Genomic DNA, 18402 nt, shown 5'->3' on the forward strand with positions numbered 1-18402 from the left:
AGGCCACCATCTTTTGGACAGCTCGAACAGTTTGCAGGATATATTTGGGGTTATATCTCATACAAAAACTTCTGGTTCATCACAATGGGGAAATGTAGGCCTATCACCAAGGCACTGGTGAAAACTGTGTCACCCATGGACGCCTTTTGGCAGCGTTCTATTGGTGTTCTAGACAAGGAAATTGAGTTAGCGACCCGTTCCCTCTCTACATCCCCTGTGCTTTATCCTTCCCACAATACCCCCATTCTTTCATGTCCAGATACTCCCAAACACGTTCTCACTCCCCAGGATGTGATCATGGACCAGATCAAGGACGGGGCAGTTCGTCCATCCTCCCCGAACCTCCCTCATCAGGGTGGTGTATGCCCAGCGGACATGCAGAGAAAGCCAGTAGCTCCCAATGTGGACCCTGGAATGGAGAAGGGGGCAAGAGCAAAGAGGAAGTGCCCCTCGATCGGTAATTCTTCCAAGCGTATGCATTGGTTTGAATCAAAGCCCTTCAGATCCTTCAGCTGTGCTCAGTCCAGACCATGTGACCTTGCTTGACACCTTCGAAGCATTGTTGCTAGCAGTGCTGGTTTCCAAATTAGATACTATTCTTCATCGCTTATCTGCTATTGAAAAGGACCTGAACAAGTTGACATCGCTCTCATGAGGAGACCCAACAGATTTTCCCACTGTTCCTCTGGGCCCAAACGCCCCACTGGCCAGTGTAAGGCATGGCGTGCAGGATCTTGGCATAATGTGTGGTGCACTCCAGTCCTTTTCCAAATCAATACCTGATGGTGTAACCCAGTACACCTGCCCAGAGATGCGATCGGCTTGGCCGTTATTGTCAGATCAGACAATGAACACAAACATGACACCATCATTGGCATCAAGGACCAAAGATGGTGCTTCTTCACAGCCCAGGCTGAACCTGATATCAGGCAGTGTAGCAAGTTGGTCCTCTATCCCAGGAATTGTTGCAAGTATGTCACCATGATGTCGGGTGGAGCAAGAGATAATGCCTGCTCGTGGGCATCCAGTAACTTTACTCAGAGCCCATGCATTTTACATCTCTCACCTGATTCAATCGTCTTTGTAGTGATTTTAGCAAATGTACCTCACCTTGCTTCGGGAGTAAAGGAAGACTTTGTCCAACTTGGCATTGCAATAGGTTTGCGGGTAAAAGCCACATTATAATGTTACGTTGGACATCCTGGGTGAGCCGATTTAGTAAGAATTTGGTCGGGGATTGTGTCACCATCAACTTTAACAGCCCCCATGTAGTGAATAGACTTTTAACTATGTCCTCTTATTTTAATCCGGTGGGTTTTGACTTGGCTATCATGGCTCTTCCCCTTGGTTACTTTTACAGGCCCCCGATTCACCCACTTTATCCATCTAGAAGGATTCAGGTGCGACCCCTAGATATGGTGAAGGGGCGTCAGCAGGAGGTAATCCCAGGAACACTCACATCTAACAGATTTTCGCCATTGAGTTCACTAGAGTGCTGTGATTGACTAAGCATAGCTCCTTTCGAGTCTAACGTTCTTCCAACACAGTACCCTGTTGGGCTCTTGGGATTGGCTCAATCAGTCCATAAGGGGTGCAACTCTACAGGCATTGTTGTTATCTAGGGGGGCAAAAAAGTTAATGCTTTAAAATGTTCATAGCGCAGTAGCCTGCCTGCCTGAAGTATGTAACATTTCAAGGTCGGGTTCCTGTTTGAGAAATATGACCTGGAATAAATAATATTGCCTAATATTCTTGTAGCAGGAGATTTTAATGTCCACCTGTGTGGGGACCATATGTTTGAGGGGGTGAAAATGTGGGTTGTGCAAGCCATCCTGGCCTGCAAATGGAACATACCTACCGGGGTTGCTTAATTATCACTATTATTAATTAGATGACAACCTCGTCTATGAACAAATTACCCCTGGATCAGAAGGATGTTGCTTCCACATTCACTGGGAGAGGGTATGAGTCTTTCATTGATTTCATTTTTGTTTCTACATCCTCTTTCTCTTACATTAGGGTATTTACTATCCAGGATAGTGTGTATAGTGAGCACAACCCGGTGTGTGTTTTAACAGGCTGGCCCCGGGTAGTACAACCGATTAAGAACAGAGTCAAGGGGTCCCTGATAGCTGTGGAAGGAGTTTTCCACTTGCCTAGACAGTAGGTTGAAACCATCAGATATCCTGGAGGCTTATGGTAGCATGTTAGGGGCTATAGCTAATCTATTAAAGGCCCCAGGTCAGTGTTTATCTCATATAGGCCCTAGATGGTTTGACTCCAAGTGCTCCTGTGCCTCCAGGAGATTGAAGGATTCTCTGAGTACTACAGCAAGGGATCCTATGGTTGTTAAGGAATATCATAGACAATATAAAGCTTAATCTCACCGTGTCTACCAAAACTGAATGTTTCCTTAACTGGTGTGCATGAAAAGCACTCCAATACCATTGAGTCGATTTTGGGCAATAAGCGCCGGTGTTGATGATTAAGTGTCAGTGTTGAGCACCGGAAACCACCAGCTAAAATCAAGCACTGCTCCATCAGCACTTCTTGCATGTATATTTTTCATTCCAGCTAGCATATTACTTTTTTGCTGGGCCTTTAGCAACATTTCCACTAAAATGTCCTAGTTCTACTTGTCAGTTGAGGGACCTTTGAGATAGAAGGCTAGTAGCGATAGTAAGGTTATTTACTGATCTATCAAAGCTATGCAGTTTATAAGTTAAATGATTGTGCTGACGTTAGACAACGTACCTGTCAACATTCATTAATCCACATAGTGTGGATAGGGCCTCTGGTAATGCTTCATATGATTCACACGTGTATGAAATCAGATGTCATGGTTTCCCCAATGGCACTTTGTTTCCAAAAGAACATATTTCCCTTAGTTACTGTTTTAGTACTTACTGCATAGATTTCTCAATATTTTGCAAAACTCGAGCAGATTGTAATTCAGCTTCTAGGTTAAGAGACATTACTTCCCTTGACCTTACATTAGCTCTATGATTTTGCAGCAATCTGTTTTACATAATGCTGAAAGAGTAATATTTCTAACTATCTGGGTAGATGGATATATTGGAGATCCTAAATATTCATGGGATTCTTCTTGCAAATAAGATGGATTTTCTATTTGTACATTGCTGATGAGATGTTGGACTGTAGATGTGTTACCCATCTCTACATCATCAATAGTTTCCCTATTGTCATCTTATTTTTAAATACTTTTTGGTTCCGGGGTGTTTTCTGGTGAATTTTTTTTTCTTTATTTCAATAAATATACTATGGGCATGATTTATAATTTGGCGGAAGGGTTACTCTGTCACAACAGTGACGGACATGTCATCCTCTGAAATATATATTCTATTATATTCTATGGGATTTATGTTTTAGTGGATGGGATATCCGTCACCATTGTGCCAGAGTAACCCATCCACCAAAATAGAAATCAGGCCCTTTGTTAGGGTTTGACTTCTATAAAGAAGGAAAACTACATTACCTGTGATACATTGGTGTGCAGCCAAGGATGCACAGATTGACTTATTTTGAGAGTGATAAATTGTTTTCAATTTTGTTAAGGTTTGCGCTTAAAACTATGAAAAGAATTTATGTTTGTAAAAATGGTTGCCTTGACCAAGTAAGAATGCCTCCAATAGGCCCGGAACAGCAGTGGCAATGGCTAATGGTACAAGGCCAAGCAGCGGCAGGAGCAGTGACATCAACTTAAAGCAAACTTATCAAACCACTGCAAAGAGAAGATAACAATAATTTATTGTGAATTGTTTAAAGTTTTTGAGCAATTCACTTGTTTTTCTGTTTCACAAGTTTTATATAATGACAAATATATTCATTTCTGTAGGAAAATACCATGTTCTGCATGTTTTTCATCTGTAGTAAACAAGTATATGTTACTCTAATGAAGTAGAGTTATCAGCCTCAATATTTTAAGTATCCCTTCTTTAATGCTTACCTTAAAAATAATTACTTGTAATGTCAGTTTGGCGTCCCTTGCTCTCTGCTGCCATAATTACTTCTTGTCCTGGTTGTTTTGGAGGAGGGGTGGAGCTTCACCTTCATCAGAAGTGTCATCCTCAGGTTCAAGTGATAGTCTTTCTCTCTTGGCAATGTTGTGCAGAATTGTGTAGGTAGCTTTGATTTTACAGCTTGTTTCAGGTGTGTAATCTAATGCTCCAGCACTTCTTATGAAGGCAGTGTAAGCCTCCCCTTCAATATTCCAAAAGTGCGCTCCATAATCATCTTGTTTTTTTATGTGCACTTTTGTATCTGTTTTCTTTTGCAGTGCCTACATTTAAGTAAGGGGTCATACCCCATGGTCGAATTGCATATAGAGAAAAAGAGCATTACACTTTAAGGACACATAATGTTTACTTTGTCAAATGATTCAATTTTCATGACACTTACCAAGAAGATAACCCTCTCAAAACTCTCCAGTTGGAAATGCCTGACTGACAAAACACAGAGTCATGTGTACTCCCTGGGTATTTTGCTAATAAATCTGTGATATTACAAGTAGCATTGTAAACTATTTGAATATCCAGTGAATTGTGATTTTTTTTTCAGTTTTGATACAAATACTCTGTTTCTGAAGGAGGGCATATTTGAATGAGAGTGCCATTCATACATCCTATTATGTGCGGAATCTAAGTAATGACATAAAAATCAACCTTAGTGGCAGTACTTCTGTTGGGTTGCTTGGAAAAGAAATATGCAAATGTATTTTAGATAACAGGGCATTAAAAAAATTATGAAAACTTCTTGAAAGGCTACTTTGTGATATCTCCCCTACCAACTGCTAATATCTGAGGTTAGAAGGTGGAGGGAACAAAGCACCTGTATGTGTGTTTGTATGGCCTAGGTATGCCATGTTTCCATTCCTAAAATTTGATTAAGTACATCGATAACATCTGTAATGACCTGCCTTTTCAACCTGTATTTACAAAATACCTCCTCCCCTGGCTGCTCATATAAAGTAACATATAGCCTAAAAATCCTTTTCATTCTCCTCATTTGTCCTTGTTGTGCAGTCAGGATGCGCATTCGCCTCACCAGAATATATAGCGAAACATTTTAAAAGTTTGAAATGTGAGTTTCCCACCTTTTTTAAATTGGTTAGATTTTGCACATGCCATTTCCATCTTTGCAAATATTAGCTGATTGTGTATGCTTAATACATAAATAGGGATTCTCTGATACAAAATTAGTATTTAGGATTGTCTACTGTAGCACACAGAATACCGGTTTGGTAATTGTTTTGTTTCTTCATTCATTGTGCTACTTTAAGAGATCTTCCATAGAGGTCTGTGGTACATTAAAAATGGCATTACTGACTCTGAAATTGTTCATACATTAGTCCCCTCGTATCCACTGTTTAACATATATTGGGATGGCATTCAAAACATATGCTTTGCATATAGAGACCAAATATGGTCATCACATTTGGTGAGTGTTTCATCAAAAGGTATACAATAATAGCACACATCTAATTTTGTTATCTTCTTATTTTATTGTAAATTCATTTCAGGTGGTACCCTTGTAGAATTGCAGATAAATCTTATATAGATCTCTTACAATGAAAATCATGCCAAATTACTTAGCAATATACATAATCTATAGTTCAATAATGTAGCCCTCAAAATCAATCTTTGACCATAAATTATATTATAGACCCAGGAACTTTCATTCTTCTAGAAAACATTGTTATTCATAATCAACATTATGTCCCTTCACTGCCCTCTTCCAATTTGTACATTTTTGTGTAACTTTTTTTTTTTAACAACAGTCAATATTATCCTCATGTAGCCTCAGTGGCATATATTTTCAGGGAGGTTTCAGGCCACTATCCAAACTCAAATACTCCATAATTTCCAAGTTAGACATTATTGAACTAATATTTATGACTCGTTCGGGTGGGTCCAAAGACAGTAATGTCTGTACAATACTGATGCCTGCCCAGGTGTGTGCAGTAAGAGCAACTTTGGCATGCGGAGAACTAGTTCATATTTCTGTATGTGCAAACCAATTTTAACACGAATGTAGAGATATGCCCTTCGCTGCAACCTCTCAGTCATCCTAATTTCCATGAGTTTTGTTATCATTTATTAATATTTTATCATTTAGTATAAATCCTAACCTTCCCAATGCATGGTAGTGGCCGACATCCCTCCTGCTTGTTGCAGCATCACTTTTAGTTTGGTAACTATGGTGATCATGGGGAAAACTTAGACTGATGGCTGCATCCCAGAACATTGAGGAAAGAAATACTGAGCTGCACGGACATCAGCTGAGGTACATTGACTACCACTGCATCAAGGAGTGTATGTATTAAGCCACTGGAATGGAGGACGAGATATGTTGTCAAAGTAAACAGAGTTAAGAATAGTAAATCTACGCATCTACACATATTTATCTACCTATATATCTACCTACCTATATATCTACCTACCTACCTATATATCTACCTACATATATATCTACCTACATATATATCTACCTACCTATATATCTAATCAACCTATATATCTAACCAACCTATATATCTACCTACCTACTTGTATATCTACCTACCTATATACCTACCTACCTATATACCTACCTATATATCTACCACCTATAGATCTACCTGCCTATATGTCTACCTACCTATATATACCAATCTACCTATATATCTACCTACCTATATATCTACCTACCTACCAATATATCTACCAACCTACCTATCTACCAACCTACCTATATATCTACCTACCTATATATCTACATATCTACCTACCTATTATGTACCAACCTATATATCTACCTACATATGTCTACCTACCTACCTATATATCTACCAACCTACCTATCTACCAACCTACCTATATATCTACCTACCTATATATCTACCTATCTACCTATATATCTACCAACCTATATACCTACCTACCTACCTAACTATATATCTACCAACCTACCTTTATATCTACCTACCTATATATCTACCTATCTACCTATATATCCACCTACCTATATATCTACCTACCTATATATATACCTACCTATATATCTATCTACCTACCTATATATCTAATCAACCTATATATCTAACTGGGGAGTCTGAGCTGGCGGCTCTCTCCCCTCCGACCAGAAGGAGTGGTGCTTGCGGCGAGTAGCCTGCGAGGAACCGCTCCAGTGTAATCCATGGCTGGAAACCAGAGCCTGTGGAAACCAGAGCCTGCAGTGCGTGATGGCGGTCCTGCGATTTAACCCTGGACATGCCTACCCTCCAGTCCCGACCGACATTGCTTGGCACACCGCAGCCCCTTCCGGAACATACCCACCCTAGGCCTCCAGAGAACACTCTTCATTGGAGCGGCCTGTCCCGTCACAGACTCTCATGGACTTCTTTACTTTTTCTTTTTTTTTTTTAAATATTTTTATTGAGTATTTTTCCCCATTTATACATGTACAGAGCACTTATCTTGTAAATTATAATAAACAGCAAGTAGTACAGTCTAATACAATGTAATTACCTACATTACATTCTTAGATAACCATATGTTTAAATAACAGGCAGATAAAACAATCGAGCAAATAGAAAAGATACAACAGATAAGACATTTGAGTGACATAGGTTTAAGATGTCCAATTAACTAGTACTTCCCTCCTTCCATCGCGCAATAGGTTCCCAGATTTGCCTACCCAGCTTTTTACCCTTTTTCCCCTTTCTTGCATATATCGCAGTTTCTAGATTATAGATTGACAACAGTTTAGCTAACCGCTGAGAATATGAGGGTGGTATAGCATCTATCCATGCCGAGGCTATACACAATCTCAGGACTGCCATAGCTATAAATATAAAGTTTCTACCTTGCATCTGCATGTCATCATTATTAACTCCTAAAAGTATTATCGATGGAGTTAACGCAATCTCAATCCCTAGTAATATATTTAAAAAGATCTCAATTTCCTTTTTAGTTGTTTGCAAGTGGGGGCATGTTGCACCAGGTCAGCCTCTAAACTGCCACATCTGAAACAAGTGATGCCCGATTCCCCTCCCCATTGGGCTATTTTTGCAGGCGTATAGTATAAGTGATACAGAGTTTTGTAATGTTGTGCCTGAAGTGGCGCTGAGCACAGTATTTTCTGCCCCAACTCTAGTGACTGGAAAAACGTTTCCCCCCTATATCCAAGCTACTTGCCCACTTATCTGCCCATTTTTCCATATCGTCCTGCTTTAGTTTTATCACCTCAAAATAAAGCCTCTTAATAGTGCAGTCTGTACCAGTTTGAATAAGTTCCATAATTGGGTTTTTTCCAAACCCAGGCGAGCCCCCCCTCTTTGTAATGAGGAAACTTCTAACTTGTAAGTATTTAAAAAATTGTCTCATCTCTAAACCATATTTCGCCTGTAGTTCTGGAAATTGCATCAGTCCTTGTGGACCAATAACGTTGCCGAGCATCATAATTCCCTTCCTCCCCCATTCATCGAAGGCTGGGCCAGAAAATACCTCACTCGGAAAAGTAGGGTTACCGTTCATCCTTGTATAGGCATTATATTTCCCCAGGCCAAACCTCTTAGCAAATGCTTTCCAGACAGTATGTGCAGCCAGAATTGTCTTAAATCTAGTCCTCTTGAAATAACTCGTATCCGTAAACTTCAGGAATGGATTTTCCGCTTCTGCCCCCATGACCAATCCATAAATGGCCAATGTACCCAACTCATCCTGCCCTACTACCTCCGCTCCCCCCAGGAGACCCGCCATATACTGTAGGGCCGCTGCCCAATAATAGAGTTTAAAATCTGGCAGCATCCACCCTCCCCTTTCCCGAGGGAGTGACATAAATCGAAGAGCTCTCCTTGTTTTCCCCTTCGCCCAGATGAACCTGTTTTTACACCACTTAACTTCGAATAGGAGTGGGATCGCTCTAAAGATATATAAAAACTTAGGTAGTATCAACAACTTTACAATATTAGTGCGACCCACAATTGAAAGATGAAGGTTATCAAGCCTATCTAGCTCCTTCCTGACATTAGCTATGATGGGAGTGATATTTTTTTCCACTAGGATATTAAGATCAGCGGTGATAGTCACTCCCAAATATATTCCTGTCTGGACCGCTCGATTATCAGAGCAATCTGTCTGCCGATTTTTAATTATCTGCGTCTTGGCGGTATTTAACGCATGCCCTGAGATATTGCCAAATCTCCGGGCCTCAATCTCTACCTGTCCTATAGCCTCCGTGGGGTTTGGTGTAATCACTGCCACATCATCGGCATATGCAAGTATCTTGCATTGACCCATACGTGTATCCAATGGAGTGATTATTTCGCTAATCTCTATTCTGCGAATCAGTGGGTCCATATACATTGCAAATAAAAGAGGGGAGCATGGGCACCCCTGCCTCGTACCTCGCTTTACTTGAAATGGACGGGTAGAGCCTGCATTGACTCGTATGGAGGCCACTGGGGCAGTGTACAGCGCCTGAATCGCTTTAACAAATCTTTCTTTGAATCCTGCTCTAGTTAAAACCTGCCACAAGTAGTCCCAGGAGACCCGATCAAAAGCCTTCTCGGCGTCTAGTAGCATGACTGCCATCGGGTCCCCTGCGACTTCTGCTGCATCAAACAAAGTTATAACCTTGCGTGTATGGTGGGTGGTGCCCCTTCCTGGGATGAACCCATGTTGGTTACCACTCACTAGATTTCCAGTTATTCTGGCGAATCTTGTTGCCAGAGCCTTAGAATATATCTTAGTGTCTGTGTTCATTAAAGTAATCGGCCTATAAGACCCAGGCTCGGTAGCAGGCTTCCCCTTTTTTAATATTATCACAATTTCCGCTCCCCCCCAGGACGCTGGTATAGATACACCTGCCTGTGCCGACTGCATTGTTGTAACCATGTCATCAGCTAGTATCTCCCAGAGCACCTTATAAAATTCGATTGGCAGTTGGTCTGGGCCAGCCGCTTTTCCTGATGGAAGATTTGATATGGCTTTTTTATTCTCTTCTAGATCTAGCGGATCTTCCAGCTCCTCTGCATCTTCCTCTGTCAGCCTTTCGACTGGGATTTCATTCAAGTAGTCCCTTATTTCCACTGGATCCCTATGCTGCCTGTCATCATACAGTGCCTCATAGAATTTCCTGAATACTTCCCGTATCTCGTCAGGATCTGAATGCAAGTTACCCGCTATATCCCTAATTTCCCTTACCACTCCTGATGCCACTTTTTGCCTGGTGCGAACGGCCAATGTACGCCCTATCATCTCACTAAATTCATGACATTTCCCCCTTTTTGTAATAAAGCTCTTAGCTGCCTTTATTGCAATATCCTCTTCTGCCTCCATTTTAACCTTCATAAGCTTGGTGAGTGCAAGGTCCAATGAAGCCCCTGATAATGCACATTGATGCAGCTCTTCCTCAGCATCGAGTACTGCGATAGCTAATTCTGTGTTCCTGAGCTGCTCTTGCTAGCGTTTAAAGGTGTTAAAGCTCAGAGTCTCACCGCGAGCCCCTGCCTTAAAGGCATCCCAGACCATCCCTACTGCCGCGCTACCCCTATTGATTTCGAAAAAGCTTTTAATCCATTTTGTCATGTACTGTATGTACTGAACATCATGTAGGAGTGCTCTTTCGACAGTCCAAATCCTCTCTTTTCTGTTAACTGTGGGCAGCGCTAATGTTAAAATAAGGGGATTATGATCGCTAAATATCCGTGGGAGTCTATCAATCCCTGAGTTGGAAAGTAGTGCACTTGATATATAGAAATATTCCAACCTTACACAGATTCGATGTGGGGCCGAGTAATATGTAAACCCCTTGTCATTTGGTCTTGTTTTCCCCCACACATCTACGAGCACATTATTCATTGCCATACTAGTCAGCGCTTGGTATACCCTTTTTTTCTTACCTTTATATCTTCCAAAAGAGCCTACCCCTAACCCATCTGCCCCGTTAATATTAAAATCACCAGCAATGATTACACGAGGGGCCCATGTAGCGAGTTCCACATCTAAAAAGTCAAAAACCTCCGGATCATCTTCTGTAGAACCGTATACCACCCCCAGAGTGGTCCATTCACCCTCCAGAGGCATTCAATAAGTGCCCACCTCCCCCACTGATCTTCCATTTTTTTTCCGGTAATCACATTTTTATTTCTTGCTAGTATAGCGACCCCTCTATTTTTAGCACCCTGCTTCGAACATGCTAATACATGAAATCCCAGCTGATCCAGCAGGTACCCTTGTGAAGCCATAATGTGTGTTTCTTGCACAAAAATAAAATCTACATTCATCTGTTTTAATGCCATAGAGATCCTTTGCCTTTTCTGGCGATCATTCAACCCTCAGACATTCCATGTTACAAACCTAGTACCCATTCAAGATTTCTAATAGATTTCCTAACTTTAAGATCCAGACAGCTTTTCTGCAGCAATTTTGTCCCTGAACCACATTGCGCATTGTTGTTTTTAAACCCCATGTCACTACCTACTCTCGACAACTCATTTTCCTGTACACTAAATCTGCCTGTTCCACCCTTGTGCTTTCATTTTCTGCAGTGCCCTGAACCCCTTCCCCCCCTACCCTGACAACCCACCCTTGAATGCCCTCCCCCCATACTGATATGTATATATATATATTCTCTTGAACCAAGATATTGCTTACATGTATATATATTCCTTTTACTTTTCCCTATGTGTTTTTTCATGACAAGTGAACTATGGGGTATGCCTCTGAGGACTGGATTGCATTGTCCGCTCTACTTTCACTTTTTCTTTTTATTATTTGTTTATATATATTTTTCTCTTTTAACAATTTTTGTTTAAATTTATTGTCGATGTTAGTATTGACTATGATTTCTGTCTTCTAATGATCGAGTATTGTTTTTCTTCTTCGTTTCTGCTTTTGTAACATGGCCATCGCTGATGGCACTTACCTTACGGCTTTATCTCTTTATGCTTTATTTGTATAAATAGGAACACTAAAATTGGCACACAGTTACTGATTGTCCACATAGCCCGTTCACCATTGCTCAGCTAATCACCACGGCTATTAACCTCCGATGGGTTTTGGATTAAATGCCATTTCTTGTTTATTTTTAGGCAGGAATTATTAATTAATGCCCAACTTGTATTTTTGGATTTCTCCAAAATATGTCTCAAATTATCTAATGTTGACAACAGTATCGGTCGAATATAACCGCCGACCATTCAATAGACGCCCGTATACTGCTCCAACATGGCCGCCATGCTTTTAGTTATTACTTGTCTATGGATTATAAACAACAAATCAAGTGATATGAAGCTTCATTCTTACACCCGACATTGGTACGGAAATTTTTGTATAGATATACATTATCATCGACCACTATAACAACCACTTGGATGTCAGTCCCGGGGACATTACTATCGCGCTTTAACTTTTTACACCATCTCAAGATGGCTGCCGCTGCACGCCACCTTTCCATGCTTTAGCTCGGTGTCATGATCGCACAGGTGAGTGTACTCAATTAATTTAGTTGGGTATAAATACTAGTGCAGTCATTGACTATTACCGTCAGGCGCTATACGGACTGAGGGGACACCACGTCTGGGCTCATATTTTCTGCTTCTATTACTTTGATTATGGTAAGTAACACAACCCGGCTTCGTGTTTCCTGCCTTTACCTAAATTTACCATCGGTTTAGCATTTTATTGGACCAAGACCCTTTTTCCATTCCCAATCGCATATTGTTATAGTTTCTTGGTGAAATTACTTTTGTGGGGGGATTTCTCTCCCTTACTCTCCAATATTATCTTTTGGGCTTTTTTTTAAATCTGCCTCAAGTGATTCCATCAATCGTAGCTGTTATCATTTTTCTGGGTCGGTGAACTAGACACCATTTTAAATATTGCTTGGCTTTGTACACTTTGTACAATTTTGTTGCTATTATATTTTCTTATTGAATTTGCTTCTTTTTTCTTTGGGTTGGTGAATTATACATCATATATAATATCGCGTGGCCCAATATATTTTCAACAACATTGCACTTAATATCGTCTTTATGTCCCTTGCCTTTTACCTTACACAATGTTGATAATATCACATATTTTTCTTTTTTTTGTTTTTTGATCCTTCTAGAAACCTGGAAGAGGAATCATGAGAGACTGCCTTTGACTTCACGATTATTAGTCGTTAGGTTCATTTGGATTCTCTCAGGTGAATTCGTTTACCCCCTCCTTCTCTTGTAGCTTCATATAATTCACTTATCTCACTTTTTAATATAAGCTGTTGTCTTTTTTTCCCATTATTTAGATTGAGGTGCACATCACATGGTTGGTGCACCTCATATTCATACTCATTTCTATTTGCTACTGGAGTCAATTTTACTCTCCTCGCAGTATTGATAGTTCATTCTAGGTAAGCCTGGGTCACAAGACAATATTTATAATATATATGTGACAAGCATGGTGTTTACATTACAGCAACTACTTACCTAGCTGAATAGACTGTTTAAATCCTTTCTCTTAACAGTACTTTTCCAAGCCCAGCAGCATATACGATTTCATAGGATTGAATTCACTTAAGGATTATTATATCATACGCATACGGACAGTAAGTTCCTTTCGATCCTTGCCTTGAGAATACTTGAATAGTCCTCTTGACACAGACCGGTTGGCTAATTTTTGAATTATTGAGTTACTTCCAGGTTATTACTTCCCTCCATTTTCCTTCACTCTTTCATTTCTACTCTCTCTCTTATCCAGATTCATAACAGAAATTTACAGAGCGGACTGCAACCTACTGGCCTTTACACACCGCCAGGGATTTGTCATTCGATTCTTGGTAGGTGTGGTTCTTTTTCTCCCAGGACTTAGTGGTGACCTATGATACTTCACTTGTCACTTTCCCACTATTGTCAAAAGATGCTTGATTTTTCACTCCTTCTTCAACAGATTTTATCTAGGAATGTAAATTGCAATTGTAAATATGTATCCGTCCAAACTGCATCTCCCTTTATCAATGAATTTCACCCTTGAAAGTATTATACCCTTGATTCATGTTGACTGGGGGTATTACTGATTAGACAAGTTCAGGAATGTAGCAAACCAAGATTTATTCTTTGTATGACACATTTATAGTGTTTTTTAAAAAAAATTGTGACTATTTCATGCTCGGCTGAGTTATTTAATGGTCCATGGTTTTAATTGTATGTCATTGTTTTTTCTTTTTTGTGAACACAGCCCTGAAGAAGTCCCGTCTGGGACGGAACGCGTCGGCTGTTCATTTTCTTTCTGTTGATAAATAAACCATCCAAACAAAACGGACTTCTGGACAATCCTATTTGTGATTCCGAGATAATTGTGTTTGAGCACTTTTCTAATTTATGGTGCACCTGTGCTTTCATTTAACTTAAGGAATTCTTAGCTCTACTACGCAATCTGTGCTTTGATTTAGTTAGCCTTCGGCCAGCACACCCCTTGTGCACAGTATCTTGTTCTACTTCTGAGACTTCTAAATCTGATTCCTGACTCTCCGGGGATAATGATATGAATCTGAATCCGTGTCCGTGTCCAGACCTTCACTTAAAGCTGAGCCTGATTTCTCCTCCTCCTCCTCTTCATCCTCTTTGTCATCATTCCCAGTGAAAAAACATTCATTGCTAGGTGAGCCTGTGACTGATGGAGCAGTATTTGGGCCTTCTACCATCAAACCAATGTCGGCACGTATTACCTCTGCGTTTGTAATAGCTGCTTTTGTCTCTGTTTGACCCCCATAGTTAGTTTGTAGATGTCTCGCATTCATAGCACCTAAATCTGTACCAAAATTAGCCTTTAATGCAGAATCGCTTCCATTCACTTGTTTCTCCACTTTATCACCAGAGATCACCCTTGAAGTGCCAGATAATTTAGTACTTAAATCTTCTACTGATAGAGCTAGTAGAGCTGGTGCAATTGTGCTAGTCGCCTTTACCACAGTTAGATCACTGCAAATAATGTCATTATTGCCAGGTTGAACTGCCTTGTTACCATCAGCTTCACCATTTATACCATTAAGGGACTGGTTGAGCTCTCTACTCACAGTACTTGAATCTTGCAAAGCACCCCCATCTGCAGTCACCTGCGCCTCAATAGAAGTCAGAAGCTGCTCTGCAGCGCGCCCCTGTACCTGCATATCGATAGTCGGTTGAGTATCTGGATAGTCTTGTTCCCCTGCTGTCTGCATCTGTGTCTGTGTCTGCTGAAATACACTAGGAGTGCCTTTAGTCGTATTACTTGAGCCCTTCACTGTTGCCCTCGCTTCCTCTGCATCCTTCAGCGTCTCCGCACTGATCTCTCTGTGCATCTCTCGTATCTCACGCTCTGAGACCGACAGCTCTACCTGCGTTTCGGCTGCCTGCGCGTTGCTTCCACTCTTGCTACGTGTCCTGCTAGGAATGTCAGATGCATCCGCTGCTTCTGTAACATCGGGCAGGGAAGGCGGGAGGTGCGACTGCGTCTGGGTCTGATTCTGTGGGCAGGACTGCATCTGTATCTGTTCCGCTGCTGCAATCACCGGCATCGGAGAGAAAGATTCGAATAAGGTAGGCTGGCGGAGAACCACTTCTCTTCCCATTCCGCCGCCCGTATCAGCAGCCATTGTCTGATCTTTGTTCTTTTTGGTGGAACCTGCCTTCTTTTTTTCCGCTTCTTTTTCTCTTGTCTTCAGCACACTTGGCACTTTTGCTACCTTTTCTCCTTCGGTGCCTCTGGCCGCTTCCTTACGAGCTTGTGCTCTCAGCCGGGACTTTGCCCTAAGGTTAGCCGCTGGAACGCTGGCATCGCTGGAATCTCCTTCTTCATCCTCCTTCTCTCGCGGCCCCCTGTGTTCCTTGTGTTCCTTGTGGGACTTCTGAGGTTTTGGAGCCATAATCCGTTTCAGGCTACTCCAGCCAAAGTAGCAGTGCCTTATAGTGTCCAGGAGTGTAAATAGCCTCCGAGAAAGAAATGAGGCGTTGACCGACCAAATATAAAGTGCGTCGAGCATTCCTAGCTCTCCATCGCTTTTGCTGCAACTTGTCAATTTCTTGCCGCTTTTTAGCCTTCTTTACCCCACATCTGGAGTTTTTTTAGATCTGGTGTTTTGCGGGGGTATTAGTTTAAACGGAGAGAGCAAGCAGTCGGAGAATAAGTAAATTCATGCTTTCCACTGGAGAGGAGGGAAAGAGCGACCGTCCCCTACGTCCTCACGGCAGCCATCTTGCCCCTTGCCCGCTCTACGACAGTCCTTGTTGACTTCTTTACTTTTTCTGTTGTCCTGGCCGCCATTTTTCTGCTGTTTTCGGTCGCTTTTCTCTGGTCCCCGACCCGCCATCTTGTCCATTCCCTCGTCCTTTACCCTTTTCCCTCTTTTCCCCCTTGACTATTCCTCAAATGTTTCTTCCCTTTTCTGATTTGCCTTTTCTCCATACCCTTGTATCCCTCCCACCCTCCCTTGTTGCTTTGACTGCGTCCCCCCTCCGACCCCACTTAATGAAACTCTGCTCTCCTGGGTTGTTTTTTTTTGGGTCTTGACCTGAGAAAATCTACTATCTGTATATATATGTATATAGAGATAACTCTAATCACTAGTATATGCAGTAGACCTTTGTACTCTCTACCATTCCTAGGTGACTCTTAGAGTATATCCATTTGTATCTCTTCCTTGAGTGACTTTACTACGTGTACATTTTTGCAATTTTTCTTTCTGTTTGTATCTCTTCCTTGTTTGACTTTACATCTTGTTCACTTGCAATTTTTTCTGTTTGTATCTTTTATGTAACACATGTAATCCTAAGTCTTTATGTTTTGCTACTGGTTCTTATGTAAAGCGCTCTGACACCTTCGGGTAAAGTTCACGCTATATAAAATCGCATAAAATAAAATAAATAAAATATTTTATTATTGTGTCAATATAGTGATAGTATTCTTTAGTCAATATTGATGCAGCTCGATAGTAAAAAGAAACTAAATTGAGGTACCACACTTACTCACTTTGATATAGTGGTAGTCGATATTCTATAAATTAATCAAACAAAAATTCTCTACCTGTGTAGGTCAAAATGCGTAATATGTCGCCAATTCAAAGACACCTACGAAGCTGGCAAACTAACAAATACAAACCACAATTAGGATATCAAAAACATATCAAAATGTATTTATATTAGATTCATGATTTTTATATTAGATTCATGATTTTTAATTAAATAGACAGTAAAGAAATGCTGAAACAAACCTGTGGACCCTAAAAATCGAGGATGAAATTCCAAGTCTAATCTTTGTAATTTTAGATCTCGATATTATGGAGTATCTGACACGGTATTGTTATTTTTATATTGTCTAATTTGTCATAACCTGTTGTATTCATTCAAAACGATTTCTGTTTTTTTATGTTTATATTGAGATATTGGCCCACTTGTTATTGTTCTTCTCTATTTGTGATGTTTTGAATTTGGGATTCCTAAATCTCAGGACGTATGAGTATGCGTGGGTAATAGTTTAATTGTTTGAATGACTGAGTGTATGTGGAGTGGGATGTGCTTTATATTTTTTATTTACTGTCTATTTAATTAAAAATCATGAATCTAATATAAATACATTTTGATATGTTTTTGATATCCTAATTGTGGTTTGTATTTGTTAGTTGGCCATTTGCGTAGGTGTTTTTAAATTGGCAACGTATTGCGCATTTTTGACGTACACAGGTAGAGAATTTTTGTTTGAGTAATTTGCATATTGTCCCCGTTTGTCTCTACCAATATCATACCTAATGGGCCCCCTCTCCGAGTGGTTGTAGTCGATATTCTTCAGTCAATACTGCTGCAGTTCGATACTAACAAAAACGACATTGTTCTACAATAACAAGACAGACGTACTCTTATTAGGCCAGTCAGCGAGCGCATGTCTGTCTTGGTGGTAGTCTAGGGTACGTCGCTGAGAAGACTCCATTGTTCGACCCCAACCTCCACCTGCTCGTCGTGCACCTAGCCGTCTGAGCTCTGAAGTGCCAAGAAAGGCTCATTAAGCTAAAAATAAAAAATACAAAAAGCACACAAATAGATAAATAAACTTTATGATAAAATAACCCAGGATGTTCACATTTATGCAGTGTACAACTCTGCAGATTTAAATATAAAAACAGCTGAATTAAATGCACAAAGACATACTTAACTTTAGAGCTTGCATGTCTTGTTTTTTTGTTCCCGCGCTCGACCGCATTTTCTTCCTATCTGGTGTAGCGTTTCTCGTGGCGCCTGAGGTCCTTATCATAAAATGTCAAAAGAAGAGCTGGCTAGATTTCTTCAACATTCCTTCTGTCCCCGGCACTTTCTTGCTCAGCGTTTAGCAGCATACCAACATCTCCAGAGACTATGCTACGAAAAAAACAGCATTTCTAAGAAACATCTTAACG

The sequence above is a fragment of the Lissotriton helveticus genome, chromosome 2_1 (assembly GCF_964261635.1).
Source record: "Lissotriton helveticus chromosome 2_1, aLisHel1.1, whole genome shotgun sequence".
Classification (NCBI taxonomy): domain Eukaryota; kingdom Metazoa; phylum Chordata; class Amphibia; order Caudata; family Salamandridae; genus Lissotriton; species Lissotriton helveticus.